At 33.5% G+C, this 14,982-nt stretch overlaps 2 pseudogenes; both read left to right on the top strand.

Moving 5' to 3' along the window:
* Positions 1-2,783: 2,783 nt before the first annotated feature.
* On the top strand, positions 2,784-3,805 carry LOC100737473 (olfactory receptor 8H1-like; annotated as a pseudogene).
* Positions 3,806-13,631: 9,826 nt separating this feature from the next.
* Positions 13,632-14,148, top strand: LOC100512010 (achaete-scute homolog 1-like; annotated as a pseudogene).
* The last annotated feature ends 834 nt before the right edge of the window (positions 14,149-14,982 follow it).

Below are 14,982 nucleotides of genomic sequence, written 5' to 3'. Positions count from 1 at the left end.
CTTACATGAGTTAAAGAAGAAAGAAAAAAGTAAATAAATAAACCAAGAAAGAAATATGTATATATATGCATAGTTAAAACTGCAATGAGCTAGTGTATAAAAGTATGTCATCATTAAGTCAGAAGTTATTTAACATCTCTGATCAGACTTTGGTTTCCTCCATGACACAATAAATGATATAAGTATAGCCAAAAATCAGAATTCCCTCATGGCTCAGTGGATTAAGGATCCGGGGTTTTTGCTGCTGTGGCTTTGGTCCCAGCTGTGGAGCAGTTCAATCTCTGGTCTCAGAAATTTTCATGCTGTGGACAAGTCTGAAAAAATTATAATAATAGCCTAAAATCATAAGCAGCACTTGACATGACCAAAATGTAGAGAAAATATTCAGGAAGAAACAATTGCTCCTGAGAATTTTGCAATCACCATGGCTTTGGAGGTAGCATTTACACTGAAAATTACCATAAGACTCTTATTTGGTTTAACTTTTTAGCCCTCAAAATTAACTACTTTCAAATAAATTTATGCTGGCTTTTTAATCTCCAAATAAGCCTGTTTCAGCAGCATTAACATTTAATGAATAGGCCTGCCTTTCATCAAAGTTACAATACATTCAAAAGGTGCTCCTTTATCCACACCAATATGATATCTCATGAAACTGTGAAGTATGAGTGGACTTTCCTGTAAGAGTCCCATTTAAATCTACATAACAATTTATCATGAATTAACAAAATATCTACAAATTATGGGATTTATGAAAGGCTAATGTAACACTGCTCATAGTATATTATGAAAATTTAGGCATAAATTGAGGATTAATACAGAATACAGTAATAATCATGCAAATCTATATGTATACAAAAATATTTTATGAACAAAAATAATTGAGGTGTATCAAAGTGTTTCAACAGTTTTGAATTATTTTCATATTTTCTTTGCATTATGTTTTTAATGAACACATTTCCTCCCATGTAGTATCACAAATTTAAATATAAAATTTCATTAAGAAAAATATATCATTCTATTACCGGTGGTTTCATTCCTAGAATAATTAAATATTTCCATAGAGAGAGTTTCCCTACTACCACAGGCATCCATTTAGACATCTCAAAGGAAGACCAAATCATTAGGCTCTTAACTGTGTGATTACTAAGGGAAAAGACAAGTAACTTCTCAAAACCCAGCAGAGCTGCATGGAGCCCTTGAATTTTTTTCTTTAAAAACATGTCAAGTAATCTTCCTTGGAAATTGGTCCACTGGGATGATCAAATATTGCATTATCATCAAGCCCCAGTATATTAGTTACCCCAGAATTAACAGGCTGAGCAGCCAGACATAATCTTATCTGTTTACATACATAGCTGATCTTTGATATTCATTTTATTTATTTATTTATTTTTTTTTTGTCTTTTTGCTATTTCTTGGGCCGCTCCTGCGGCATATGGAGGTTCCCAGGCTAGGGGTCGAATTGGAGCTGTAGCCACTGACCTACGCCAGGGCCACAGCAACACGGGATCCGAGCCGCGTCTGCAACCTACATCACAGCTCACAGCAACGCCGGATTGTTAACCCACTGAGCAAGGGCAGGGACCGAACCCGCAACCTCATGGTTCCTAGTCGGATTCGTTAACCACTGCGCCACGATGGGAACTCCTGATATTCATTTTAAACATAGCTTCCTTGAAAATTTTACCTTTGGTCAGGAGCTGAACACAATTTCTAGGTTGATTTATTTTTCCCTCAGAATCAAAAAAAATGAATGCACTAAAATTTAAAAATAACTTACCTCAAAGAAAAATGTTTATTACAGGAATTTTCTATTTAAATGGTCTTCATATCTTACTTGTGTGCAAATTTTGAGGTTGACAAATATCTAGACAGAAAAATATTGAAAAACTGTTTTTGCAAAAATTTTGACTCCTGGTAAGTATTATTTTCAAAATTAGAAGGTTTTCCTTAGAATCAAATACATTATCAGAATAATATTCATACAGATACTATTTAGACCTTATCTTACATAATGCCAGGATTTCTGGAACTAGAAATGCAGAGTTGAGGTAATCGGTCTACAAGAAATGTTCGTATTTTAAAAATATAATTTTGAATGAAATTTGATTTTGAATAACCAAACTATGAAAATAGCCCATTTTATTGAAATTAATACCAATATGTGGTTTACTATTTTAACACACCCCACTAACATCCACTGAGGTTGAAATTTCCTTTTCATTGGTATATTGCACCTGTTAAAAATAATAATAATAAAAAAATAAAAATTAAAAAGTTAAAAAAGAAAATAAAGTGAAAATGTAAGTATTAATAATAATAATAATAATAATAATATTGCACCTAAAGGACAGGACATGGTGGATTAAAACTATTACATCATTGCTTATTACATATATAGCATTTTTTCCTTCAGGTTTACTGAAGCTAATTATAAATAAGAATATAGTGAAATAAGCATACTATATGGAAGCAATCTATTTTGGTAGAATTACAGAACCAGATAAGTTACCCAAATACCTGTTCCCTTTTTCTTATCTAAATTATGTGGCTAATAATACTACCCATGGTATAAAACTATCACTGAAATTAAATGCTTTAATAAAGGGAAGCATTCAGAACAGTCATGCATATTCTATATACTCAATGTATTAGCCTATATTATACATTAAATCCAAATGCCAGTTATACCAATTTCTACATTTGTCAATCAAGATTTTTCTTTTTATATTCTGTACAACTCTCTTGTCATTTTCTACATACATGAAGCTAATGGAAATATGTCATGTTTTACATATAAATACCACATTTTTGAAGTAATCTCTGCTAAATATCAATTTAGATTTCTCAACAGTACTGAAAACTATCAGTGGAAATATAACACACACACATCTGACTTCATCCTTATGGGACTGACAGATTCTGAAGCAATCCAGAAGGTCCTGTTTATGCTATTTCTCCTGATATATCTGATTACTGGGCTGGACAATGCAGGGATGATGTTGATAATCTGCCTGAATTTCCAGATTCACAGCCTGATGTATTTTTTTCCTCAGCCATCTGTCATTCCTTGACCTCAGTTACTCAGCAGTCATCACACCTAAAACCTTAGATAATTTACTGACTTCCATGAAGTATATTTCATACATAAACTGCTTAACCCAGATGTATCTTTGTTTTCTAGGGTGCCACTGAATATTTTCTTCTCTCTTCCATGGCCTATGACCACAATGTAGCTATGTGCAATCCTCTGCATTACCATGTTGTTATGTCCACAAGACACTGCTGCTCAATAGATTTGGGATTTTATTCAATTGGCTTCAGGACTCCTTTGTCAATGTGCATTGCATGAGCAGATTGGATTTCTGTGATTCCAGTGTAATACATCACTTCTTCTGTGACACATCACCAATTTTAGCCTTGCCCTGTACTGACATAAAAGATATGGAAATAATGATATTCATTGCAGCTGGATCCACTATAATGGCATCTCTTATCACAATTGTAGTGTCCTATGTGTCTATCCTGTCTACTATCCTGAAAATTACTTCCACTTCAGGAAAGCAAAAAGCCTTCTCTACTTGTGCCTCCCACCTCCTGGGAGTCACCATCTATTACAATTTTTACTTATTCAAAAGAAAGTCAGTCCTACTCCTTGGAAAAGGATCAAGTGGCTTCTGTTTTTTATGCTATTGTCATCCCCATGCTGAACCCACTCATTTATAGTCTTAGAAACAAAGAATTAAAAAATACTTTCAGCGGACTCATGCAGAGAAGAACAGGATCCACACAATTAAAATGACAGTGATTCTAATCTTTTGATTTCAACTTTTTTCCCCCTCTTCCTTATAGTATATTTCCTTGGTCTCTTTTTCAGAAACAGTTGTATCCCTTTGTATTTATTAAAAACATCATTTTCTCAACCAAATGCAATACTTTAATTTCTAGGAATATGCCTATAGAAATCCATACAGCTATACCCCTATACCCCCTATAGGGGGTATAGCTCAGTGGCTGAGCATTTGACTGCAGAAATCCATCAAGTATTGGAAATTAGGAAACATATTAAATCTATGGTCTAAATGTTCATGTTTTTAAGGGCAATTTAATTTCAAAATTAAAACATACAATTGTCATTTTTAAATCTATATCACACAAATTCCCATTTATACTCCAACTTCAGAGAATTTCATTATGGAAAAGACCTCCATATGAGGAGTAATGAGAACAGTTTTAGAAATTATTTTATTTATTCTATGACAAAGCAATATATCATAGTGATTGTGAACACTTGCTTTGGTACCACACATTTCAGAATTTAAATTCTAGACCCTCTACACTTTTAGCTGTATAACACTTGAAAACTCACAGAAAGTTTTAGCCTCAGGATTCCCCAACTTTAGAATACAAATAATAATTCCAAAGTGCATGAAGTTATTATAAAGATTAAATCAGATAATGTCTGTAAGGCATTTAATGTAGTACTAATAAATGCTGTTCATTATCCTTAGAACACTCACATTTCTGCATTATTTTTAATGCTCCCTGACTTCTTCTTAAAGAATGTTCACTTGAGTTTTATAAATTACTTTTGTTTGATTTAAAGGGCAAACACAAATAGCTAAGGAACAACCCAGCACTACATAGTTTTGGTGTTAGAGTGCTATATATTAACATTAGAGAAAATTTGGAAAACATTGAAAACTTTAAGTTAATACAAAGCCCTAACAGTTATTAACAGCTTTGTACGAGGTCTAGATTGACAGTTCTATGTATATACATACATATTATATACATAAGTGATATTTCTCTCATTTCCTATGTACTTTTTAGTAGCTTTCCATATAGACTTACAAATTTAACATTTTATTTATTCTTTTGTTATTGAAACCTAAGGTGAAATGGTTCTTGGTACATGGGAAAAAACTGGAGACTCATTTTGCAGTGCTTTGGGTCTGAAACATTTATAAATTCATCAAGTTAAAATTTTGCATGCAGTACTATTTCTTTGGTGGCTACCTTACCTTTATATGATGTATCAACAAGCTTCAGTAAACTGATCCTTTGTTGAAATTCTGTGTATTTTTAAAAATTCCTTGCCTTTATCCTGCATTCTATGGGTTTTTATAATCATTAAAATAAATTATTGAATTAAATGCTTGACTCACTCCTCCTACCATTTTTAACAGAGACAAGTTTAAAAGCTAGAAATTTACAATGAGTTTTTATTTTTTCAGCAACTCATACATTTTAGTCAGATTGAGTGTAAAATTTCCTTTATTTAAATTTTATTTTATTTTATTTTTTGCCATGCTTGAGGCATGGTGGAAGCTCCTAGGCCAGGGAGAAAATTTATGCCACAGCAGCTACCTGGGCCTCTGCAGTGACAAGGCTGGACCCTTAACCCATTGCACCACAAGGCAACTCCCTAAATATTTTCTTCTATATAATCTGAAATTGCAGTTTTTATTTACTCTGCTATTTAAAGGCTATAAAATGACACGTTTCCCTTTTACCACTATTTTTTATTTTTTGTTTAAACTTTTGCACCTAGATAGTTTTTGTTCAAGCAATAAAAATTATAAATTTTTAACTTTTATGAAATTTGCATTGTTTTCCTTGTAAAATTACATTGGATGATTTTCCTTAAACACTTTAAATATTAAAAATAAAGTGCAAAATTATGAATTCCTTTTTAGTAGTTAAATGTTTAAAAATATTTGTCTAATTCAAAACTATCAATTAACTTATTCAAATCTTTTAAAAGTGAATTACCTTTCTCTATTTTATTAGAAAATTCACATATTATATATGAATGGCATTTCAAATTATTATGACATTTTTTGTCTGATATCCATGTTATTTAAATTCTATATTTACAGCTATTGCTACTGGGTTTTGCTTAGAATAGTTTAATAGTATGATTTTTTGGCACTTCTCTCATCTTTAATAAGCATTATATCATTTTATGTATTTATAGGCTCTTTTCATTATTCTATTGTTTTTTATTAACTATGTTTTTACCTTGCTTTCAGTAACTTCTATTTATATGATATGGAAATGTATCCTGTTGGTTTGTGTAGGCAAATATGGTCAACAGATTCTATGAGTTTTTGATAAAACTTAAGTTGATAAAATGGTAAGTCAATTTAACTAAATTCTCCAAAATTAAGACTACCCTATTGTCTTAAAATACAGTTTAGAAATGATGAATATAATGTCATTCACATGTGTAATATAATCAATGAGCAATATGAAATATTTAAACTATTTCTATTTGACATGAACATTCCTTGTCATTTTATTTAATGTAGCATGTAGTCTGAATAAATTTACAATAGAATGTGCTTTTTATTGTGTCACACCAAAGTGCTATTTAGTAAAAATATGATAGAAAACAAGACAAAATTAGAGCATGCTAAAAACAGAAACAGCTATGCTTGCTTCCAAATAATTTATAGATATAACAGTGTATCATACCTTGCTAAGCACTTACCATGTGCCAGACAATATTCAAAAGGCTTTAGATATATAATAACATATTTTACCTTAACAAGATAACTTGCATGTAGGAACCAGCAATATTTACATGTTCACATGAGGCAATGGCATATCATCTTTCTAACTGTTCACGCAAAGACTTAAAAAAAAAACCCTGAATAGGAGTTCCCATTGTGGCTCAGTGGTTAACAAATCTGACTAGGAACCATGAGGTTGCAGGTTCAATCCCTGGCCTTGTTCAGTGGGTTAAGGATCTAGCATTGCCATGAGCTGTGATGTAGGTTGCAGACATGGCTCAGATCTCATGTTGCTGTGGCTGTGGAGTTAAACCAGCAGTTACAGCTCTGATTTGACCCCCAGCCTGGGAACCTCCATATTCCATGGAAGTGGCCCAGGAAAATGGCACAAAGACAAAAAAAAATCCTGAATAGAATGTCTGGACAATTTTTCACATCATTGTGTTGGTATCAGTCACTGACTTCCACTATTTCTCAGGGTATTGAATAGAAACTGTTGTTCACTGTCTTGATCAGAGGGCTTATAATACATGACATAATTGATAACCCTACTGAGATTAAGCACTGTAACTTTATGAAATCTAAATGAAGCCTTCAGCTCCAGAGAGTGTCTCCAAGACAGACATTAGAGAGTATAAATCTTACTTTAATTTATTTTGATACAGCACTTCTCTCCCTAAGCCTATCTGACTCAGAAGGACAGGAATAACTCTTACCTCTTTAAATTAAGACTCAGTCTGGCAGGCTTTGTATCTGCAGAGGTAATCTTTGTCACATATGATGCTAACACCTGCCTGCATATAGTGTGGCACATGCTCACTTAGTGCATGCAGAGTAACCAGCATGCACCAGATCAGTTTGCAAGTGCCAGGACTAGACCTCACTGGAAACTGAAGTTTGTATGAAAAACTGATGTCCATTCCTGGCTCAGCCTCTAGAATGAACTGTAACAGTGAAAGAAAGCTTTCTTACATTTGTCTCTCAGTTTCTGCCCCCAACAAATAAAATGAAATCAACAATCAATCATTGACTATCCTCTATAAGGATTTGTGGGGAACAGATATTAACCAATCACCTGATCTGATGTACTGAGGGTTGTGTACCAGTTTGTGACACCTGGCTGCAGAGACCATTAAATCTACATCCCAGTCCCTGGCATTGTAAAATTTTTGTTACATTTTTATCATTTTCCTTGGCTATGGGCAATCCCCATGACAGGAAGTAGAAAAATTGCATCCTTTTTACTCTCCTCCCTCTAGACTCTTAAGAAGGCAGATATCTCAAAGTAGCATTAGAGAGTGACTTGTCAGCAGAGAACTGCTGGATTTTTCAGTCTTTCTACTTCACACTTATTGTCCTTACTTATGTTGATCTTCCTCTAAATATCCATTCCACCCAGTGATCTCAATGATTTAGAAGCTTAGTTCACACCCAAATTTCATGAACTGCTGCCTAGGTTCTTGCTCAGGATTTCCCTTTCATCTCCAAAAATGGATGTTTTACAATTCATTTTGGTAGGGAGATATAAGATGACCCACTGAAAAAAGTATGCTGAGATCTGCACAGCTGATTACAAAGCTGTAGAACATTTTCATCTTGTTGGGTAATAGTGTCTTAATCAAAATGAATTATTTTTTCAGTTTTTTTCAAAAAACTTATTCATTTTTTAAAAAATGTGAATTCAGAAATCTGGAAAGAGAATAGTTAAATGCAAAGTAACATTGGATAGTGAGAGAGGTGCCACTCAAATAATCACATTTTACAACATTTTGAAAATTCAATAGAAAAGTCTTCACTAACAACACCATTACACACAACTGACATGTTTTCAAATATTCCTAAATCTCTAAAAGCAACCTAACAATAAAAATGCTCTATAAATACATCCCAACAACATATGTAACTCTGTTTTCTTTTAAAAACAAAAGCACACAGTATTAGTCACAAGTTGTATAACTTCACTTAAATAATTTCATGACCAAAAGTGCATTATGATCTCTTAAACATTATATAAATATAAATAAATGAGTATTCAATGACATTGCAAAGTATTTCTAAATAACTTAGAAAAGGTGGGGAATATTGCACCTTGAATTAACTATCTATTTAATATGTGATCTTTATTGGGAGATGCATTTTGTTTATCATGTTCTCTATGTTATTTGAAAAGGCATTTGGTGAAAAAAGGAAAATTTCCCTGTAAAAAGCATAAAAAACATAACATTTTAAGTTTTCTGCTTAGAAAACAATAGTAATCCTGAAATTTTCTTTTTATCTCACACATCTTACTTCCAATTTCTCAGCATGATATCCTGATTCAAGACAGAATGCAGTTGGAGTCTACTTAACTTTTTTTTCTGCTACCGACTTGACCCAGGGAACATTATTTCAGTCTTAGAATTATTGTTACAGCTTCCTGGCTTGTCTCTGATTGGCCATATCCTTGTAGAATCCAAATGTCAATGTAGAAGCCAGAGCAGTACTGTTATATAGAGTAAATTGGATTATCACTTGCTTGACAAATACCACAAGACTTCTCATCACACTAAGATTGAAAATGAAAACTTTAACAAGAGCTCACTGGTCCAAAATGATCTTGTCCCAACTCCTTAACTCTATGAACTCATTTCTTATTATTCTCTTAATTGTACTTAACTTTGTTTTGAGCACATGTCATCTTAACTCTTCAGTACACTTCAGTCTGGATACTGCCTGCAATTTTGCTATTCTCTTTTCTTCATTTTGAAACCTTCTTTTCATAGACAACTACATGTTTTTTTTTCCTTGCTCTTTTCTTAGTGAAAAACGCCTTTGCCATTGTATTTAAAATTATCTCTCTTCCCTTTCCCCTTCATCCTTAATTTTTTCCACAACAGTTATCTCCATTAACATCTTTTTCATATATTTTTCTAATGCATTTTCTTTCCTGTCTGCCACCCCCCCCCACACACACACACACTATCAAGTAAGCTTAATGAGTGCAGGATTCTTGCTTACTTTGTTCAACACTGTATCTGCAGCATCCAGAGAGATTCCTCAATAAGTGTATCCCAATGCTGAAATTTACAGATGTTGAAAGTGGAGCACAGACAGGTTAAACAACTGATTCACTGTCACTCCACTAGTCAAAACAGCAGAACATATTGGATAGTCTAATTTTACTGTTGATATTCCTCATCATCACCTATATAGGATATTTTCTATGAAATTTTACTATTATTATCATAGTTGAGAAAAGAGGATTTATTATTATATTAAAGAAAGCATTATATAAAATACCAGAGGAATAAATCACCATGCCAGTTTTTGCAGAAATACTTGTTTAATTAAGGTTGAATTGAATATACAGATCATTTGGGAATACATTTAATGAATAGATCTCTTTTCTACAAATGGGTTGTTATCAATATTATCTTTCCTTACTTCATTCCTTCTTTTCTTCTTTCTTTTTTGTAAGAACCAGATGCCATGGCCAACATTCCCTATCTGCTAATTTAGAATCACTGAGAATGCAGCCAAAGTGTCTATGTATTTTTCACAATCTTTTTGAAGAATCCCTTTAAGTATGTAGTCTAGTACTACTCTATGGATAAGTCTAAAGTGTCCTCAGATCATGATGGTACTAGGTTCAGATGCTGAACTTTATCTCTACCAGATCTCTAATATTCTAACACTCTATTACCTAGAATAGTACAGTTATCTGTATACTGTCCCATTGCTGTTGTTAGTATTTTCTATAAATCTATGTCTTCTTTAGGGCTCCACCCACAGCATATGAAAGTTTCCAGGCTAGGGGTCAAATCAGAGCTGCAGCTGTGGTCCTGTGCCACAACCAGGAATTGAACCTGCATCCTCATAAACACTAGTCAGGTATTTCAACCAGTGACCCATGATGAGACCTCCCTATTTATATTATTTCACCTATTGACTACTTAATGAACTTTAAAATGTCTTTCATACCACTTACCAGTGTAGCATCTTTAAATTTAAATGAGTGTATATATATATATGATTATGAATTATGCCATAATTCATGGTTTTGTATTATTTCTTTATGCATATGGTAGAATTTTGAAAGAAGTAAACAGGTTATATTCCTAGGAAAAAGAAACTGAATTTCAGAGAATTTAAACTATCAACACCATGAAACATGCTTTTCAGTGTCAGAACTAGGACTATGTGCCATATCATTAAATTTATTTTCCAATCTTATGTATACTCTTTTTCCACTGAAGAATCATTTTATACTTGAGGCCAAAGTCCATTCTTATAATCATTTTATCATGTAGTTCCTGCTTCAGAACCATTCTCTTGTTTACCATGGGAAAAAAATCCTCATGTTACTTTTTGGTCCTAGGAGATAATTAGTGTGTTTTCTCCTTGGAGCTTCCTTGTAGATTTCAGGAAGAGCTTGAAAACATGGTATAAAACTCCAAATATTTATTATCCATAGCACAGTATAATTAAATGAGCAGTTCATTTCCACAGTAAAATTTGTAAATTTTTAAATCATTTACAAAATATAACCCAAGTTACAACATTGAATCTTAAACTAGATTATGTGCTTTAGACTCTTAATCTAAGACAGAAAATTGTAGTTAACCCATATTGAATAAAAATTAAATGAGAAAAATTCAGGAAATATAATAGGGAAAATAGAAAGACTCGTAACATGCTTAGGTCAACAGATTTGTAAGTTAGATATCTTATTTTATTTCCTTGATGGAAGGTAATTTAAGTCAGCAGTGAAAATAAGCAGATAAATTTCAAATTTAGGAAAAAAACCTTAACTGGAGAGAAAATTAACTATCATCCAACCACTGGGTATATGATATTTAGGGATCATAATTTTTTCTCATGGAAGTATATAAGTGAATTTTGAATTTATGTTGCTAGTTATATAATTGATCTAGAAGCCACTCTAGGGTTTTGTTAGTTTGTTTGCTTTTGTTTTTATTAATATGATGGTATACTTGAGCTGGTGGCTTTATAAAAGAATGAAAATAAATGAAGATGCTGTGTTGTTTCTAGGGATAACATTTCTGAAACAACAGTGTATCACAATGAGTCTGAAATATGGTCAAGTGGAAATAGCTTAACGTTTAGAGGGAGAGAAACCTGGGCTTGAATCCTGGCCCAGTAGTAACTGATTTTGTGTCATTGATCAGGTTATAGGTCAGGTAATTCTCATTTTTAATCTATATTTAGTTTGAGGTTTGCTGTGCATATTACATGAGATAAATCATGCAAAATTTCTAACACCTAGTGCCTACTTAATAGCATATGGAAGCTGGTATCACAGCTTTCCTTCTCAGGCTTGGCGTTGGTTGTACTTTTCTTATGGATGTATTGTACTTTGTTTTCTGACTTGGTGAGGGTTGAGGAACTAATGTGATTATAGTTTCCCAGAATGTCCAAGTTTTATAAAAACTTGCCATCTCTATTTTTGTCTTTCTAGCTTCTTTCTCCTAAAGTGAAATCAGGAAGACACAAATACAATCAGTTCCTTAATTACCGATTGACAGAAATGCTTGCTTGTAGAGTATGTTCAGTGAGTGAATAGACCTTCTACTTTTTGACTATTATCCTTTAGGTTCCCTAAAGTGAAGTAGGAAATTGTTTAATGGAAACAATTTAATTTGGATTAAAATATACCTTCATTCATAAATCACCATCTTGCACTACAGATAATTCAGAAAAATTAAGGAAGTTATCAAGGGCAACATTGCCAGAAGAATTTAAGCAAACACACTATTATTTCACTGTTATCCCAAAGTCAATGCAAGGGCAGAGTTGTATTTTTAAGATGCCTAATATCATAGAATATTTGGATCCAGTGGTTTTAATCTCATGAAAAAGGCATTTTAATATAATTTAATGTCATGTAAAAAATTAGTAAAATAATAAATACTTTGTTTCTTGTTTGGTACCCATTTGTTGTTCAGTGATGTGATAAAAAAACTTATTTTTAATTCTCTATTAATATTTTGTATATAATGAAACTTGGAAGTCATATTTCATATGTATGCATCCTTCATATATAATTAAAAACATTATTTTACATAACATATTTTAATGTATTTCATAAATAAATACTATGCAATCACAATACATTCGTGTAGTTGAACAAAACATGCACAAAAATTGTGATCAATCCTAGTTATTCTTTCTTTTGAAGCATAAGATTACCTTTCCAAGGTCACATTAGGTGCTAAATCTGATATTTTAATATAAGGATTTAGAATCAAAATATAATGTTCTTTATCTTCCACAATTGTGCTGTCTCAGACACATCAGTTAAATAAAGTTTAGAATTGTAGTGAAGCTAAAATGCCCCCATATGTCAGTGAACATATATATATTTTGATGAGTACTTTAGTAGATACTTATCTATATGTTTTTTAAAAATTGTGTATTTTTACTTGTTTTCACTGTGCTCATTCCTATTTGCCTAATTTCTGCTTAGTTCCTCTCATAAATAATTCATTGTAGTAGTTGTTATATAACCCATCAATTCTTGAGAACTAGAAGGAGAAATGAAGGGATTGAGAGAGAGTGAGAACCTTTTTAAACATATCTGAAGTTTTGGGGATACCAAAATAATACTTTGATGATATTTATATTATTAATTGATGGTTTTATATAATTTCATTAATTTAACCATTTAAACTGAACTAGACATTTTAAGATGTGTGTATATTTGTGTTTACAAGATTAATGTGTGAGTTGTTTATAAGTACAAATAAGTCAAAAATTCAATTTATTATGCTTTCTACTCGAATTCTCTAAGAATTAAATGGTATTTTTTTCATTCAACATTCCCACATTTTAAAAATTATGTATTATTTATATTAAAAAATTGTTCACATGTTACTGGGAAGAAGATTCTGGGAAAATAAATACAAGTAGCTCTCTTTTTCTTCTAGGAATTGTTTTAAGCTGATTTTCTGATTCCTTCTTGATGTCTGGAGAATCTCAATATGATAAAAATATAATGTGTTTCCTGTCATGAATATAAACTACTTGCAATCCTTTAAAAACATTTTGGTCTTTGACACACCATAGGGAAAATTAAGCTCACAGTTCTGATAAATTTCTCCTTTCTCTGCCATGGGGGTGGTGCAGAGCATTCAACAGCAGGTGCTGCAGCTTAGCCCCAAGCCCAATGGCCAGGCTTCAGGGGGTGCTCACAAGTCAAGGCCTAAGCAAGTGAAGCAACAGCACTGGTCCTCATGTGAACTGATGCACTGCAAAACAGTCTCAACTTCAGCAGCTTCAGCTACAGCCTGCTGCAGCAGCAGCCAGCTGCCACCTTGGCACACCAGAAGGAACATGAGCACAACAGCATCAAGCCGGTCCAATCTGGGCTTTGCCACCCTTCAGGAGCATGGTCCCTAATTGTGTGGCTAACAAGAAGATGAGCAAGGTGGAGACACTACACTGCAGCAGCTGCAGGATGAGCATGACAAGGTGAGCTCAGCCTTGTCACCCACCATCTCTCTCAACTACTTCAAGACCTGAACTCCATTGCTGGCTCACTGGTCTCATTCTACTGATCCATGAGGGCACTTAGGACCCACTCAGCCCCCAGGATCAAGAAGTACTTGACTTCACCAATTGGTTCTGAGGGGCTCAGCCTGGCCAGACGCTAGTGTGAATGGACTTTGGAAACAGGGTCACCACCCAACCTGCATCTTTAGGGCTTTCTCCTCAATGATGTTGGAAGGGAGAAAATCAGAGAAAGGAAGATAATATGAAGATAGCACACAAATACAGGCAACCAACCCCTATGCCAACTAAGCCTCACATGCAAAGCAAGGCTCTGGCAAAAGAAGGATGGGCTCAGCACAGTATCTCTGCACTCCAACTATTCACGGAGATAGAGTGACTGGGTCCTGAGTCAATACACAAAATGCCACTTGTGAGCAAAATCAGTGGGCTCCTAGTAGAAAGGAGCAGCACTCACCCTGTAGAAACTCCTTCCTACCACTAACAGGAAGAGCTGACCTTCCTGCCCTCTCTGAATGTGCAATTCTTAGCCCTCTAGAAATGGGTTGATGTCTTTTGTCTCTGCCCCATCCTGATATGCTGTGGACATTTGTCTACAGTGAAATTGTGCTATACTCAGTCCTTTAAAGCCCCAGTTGGTTGGGGGGAGGTTTCCCCAAAGCTCCACTCACACCACTTTTTCTTCCACTTTCATCATAGAATGCTTCCAATATTTTGTGAATTTTTTTATCATAAGAAACATTTATTTGTATCTAACCTAACCAGTTTTGTATAAATGGTTTAAAATGTGTATATCTTGATACTTTAACATGTAATTCTATTATCTCTGCATATTTTAGATGTGTAGTTCACCTTACGATTGCCATTTTCCCTGTGTGGTTTTGTAAAAACTGTCCTCATAGGTGAGATAAAAGGTCACCAGGTGTACTTCCACATCAATGTGTCTTACTTT

The sequence above is a fragment of the Sus scrofa genome, chromosome 10, assembly GCF_054392235.1.
Source record: "Sus scrofa isolate SSC_HxYL_T2T_F1_AM1 chromosome 10, Sscrofa_HxYL_maternal_Yorkshire_Landrace_v2.0, whole genome shotgun sequence".
In the NCBI taxonomy this organism is placed as follows: domain Eukaryota; kingdom Metazoa; phylum Chordata; class Mammalia; order Artiodactyla; family Suidae; genus Sus; species Sus scrofa.
The sequence above is the reverse complement of the archived record's forward strand: the minus strand, read 5'-3'. Positions and strand labels throughout refer to the sequence as shown.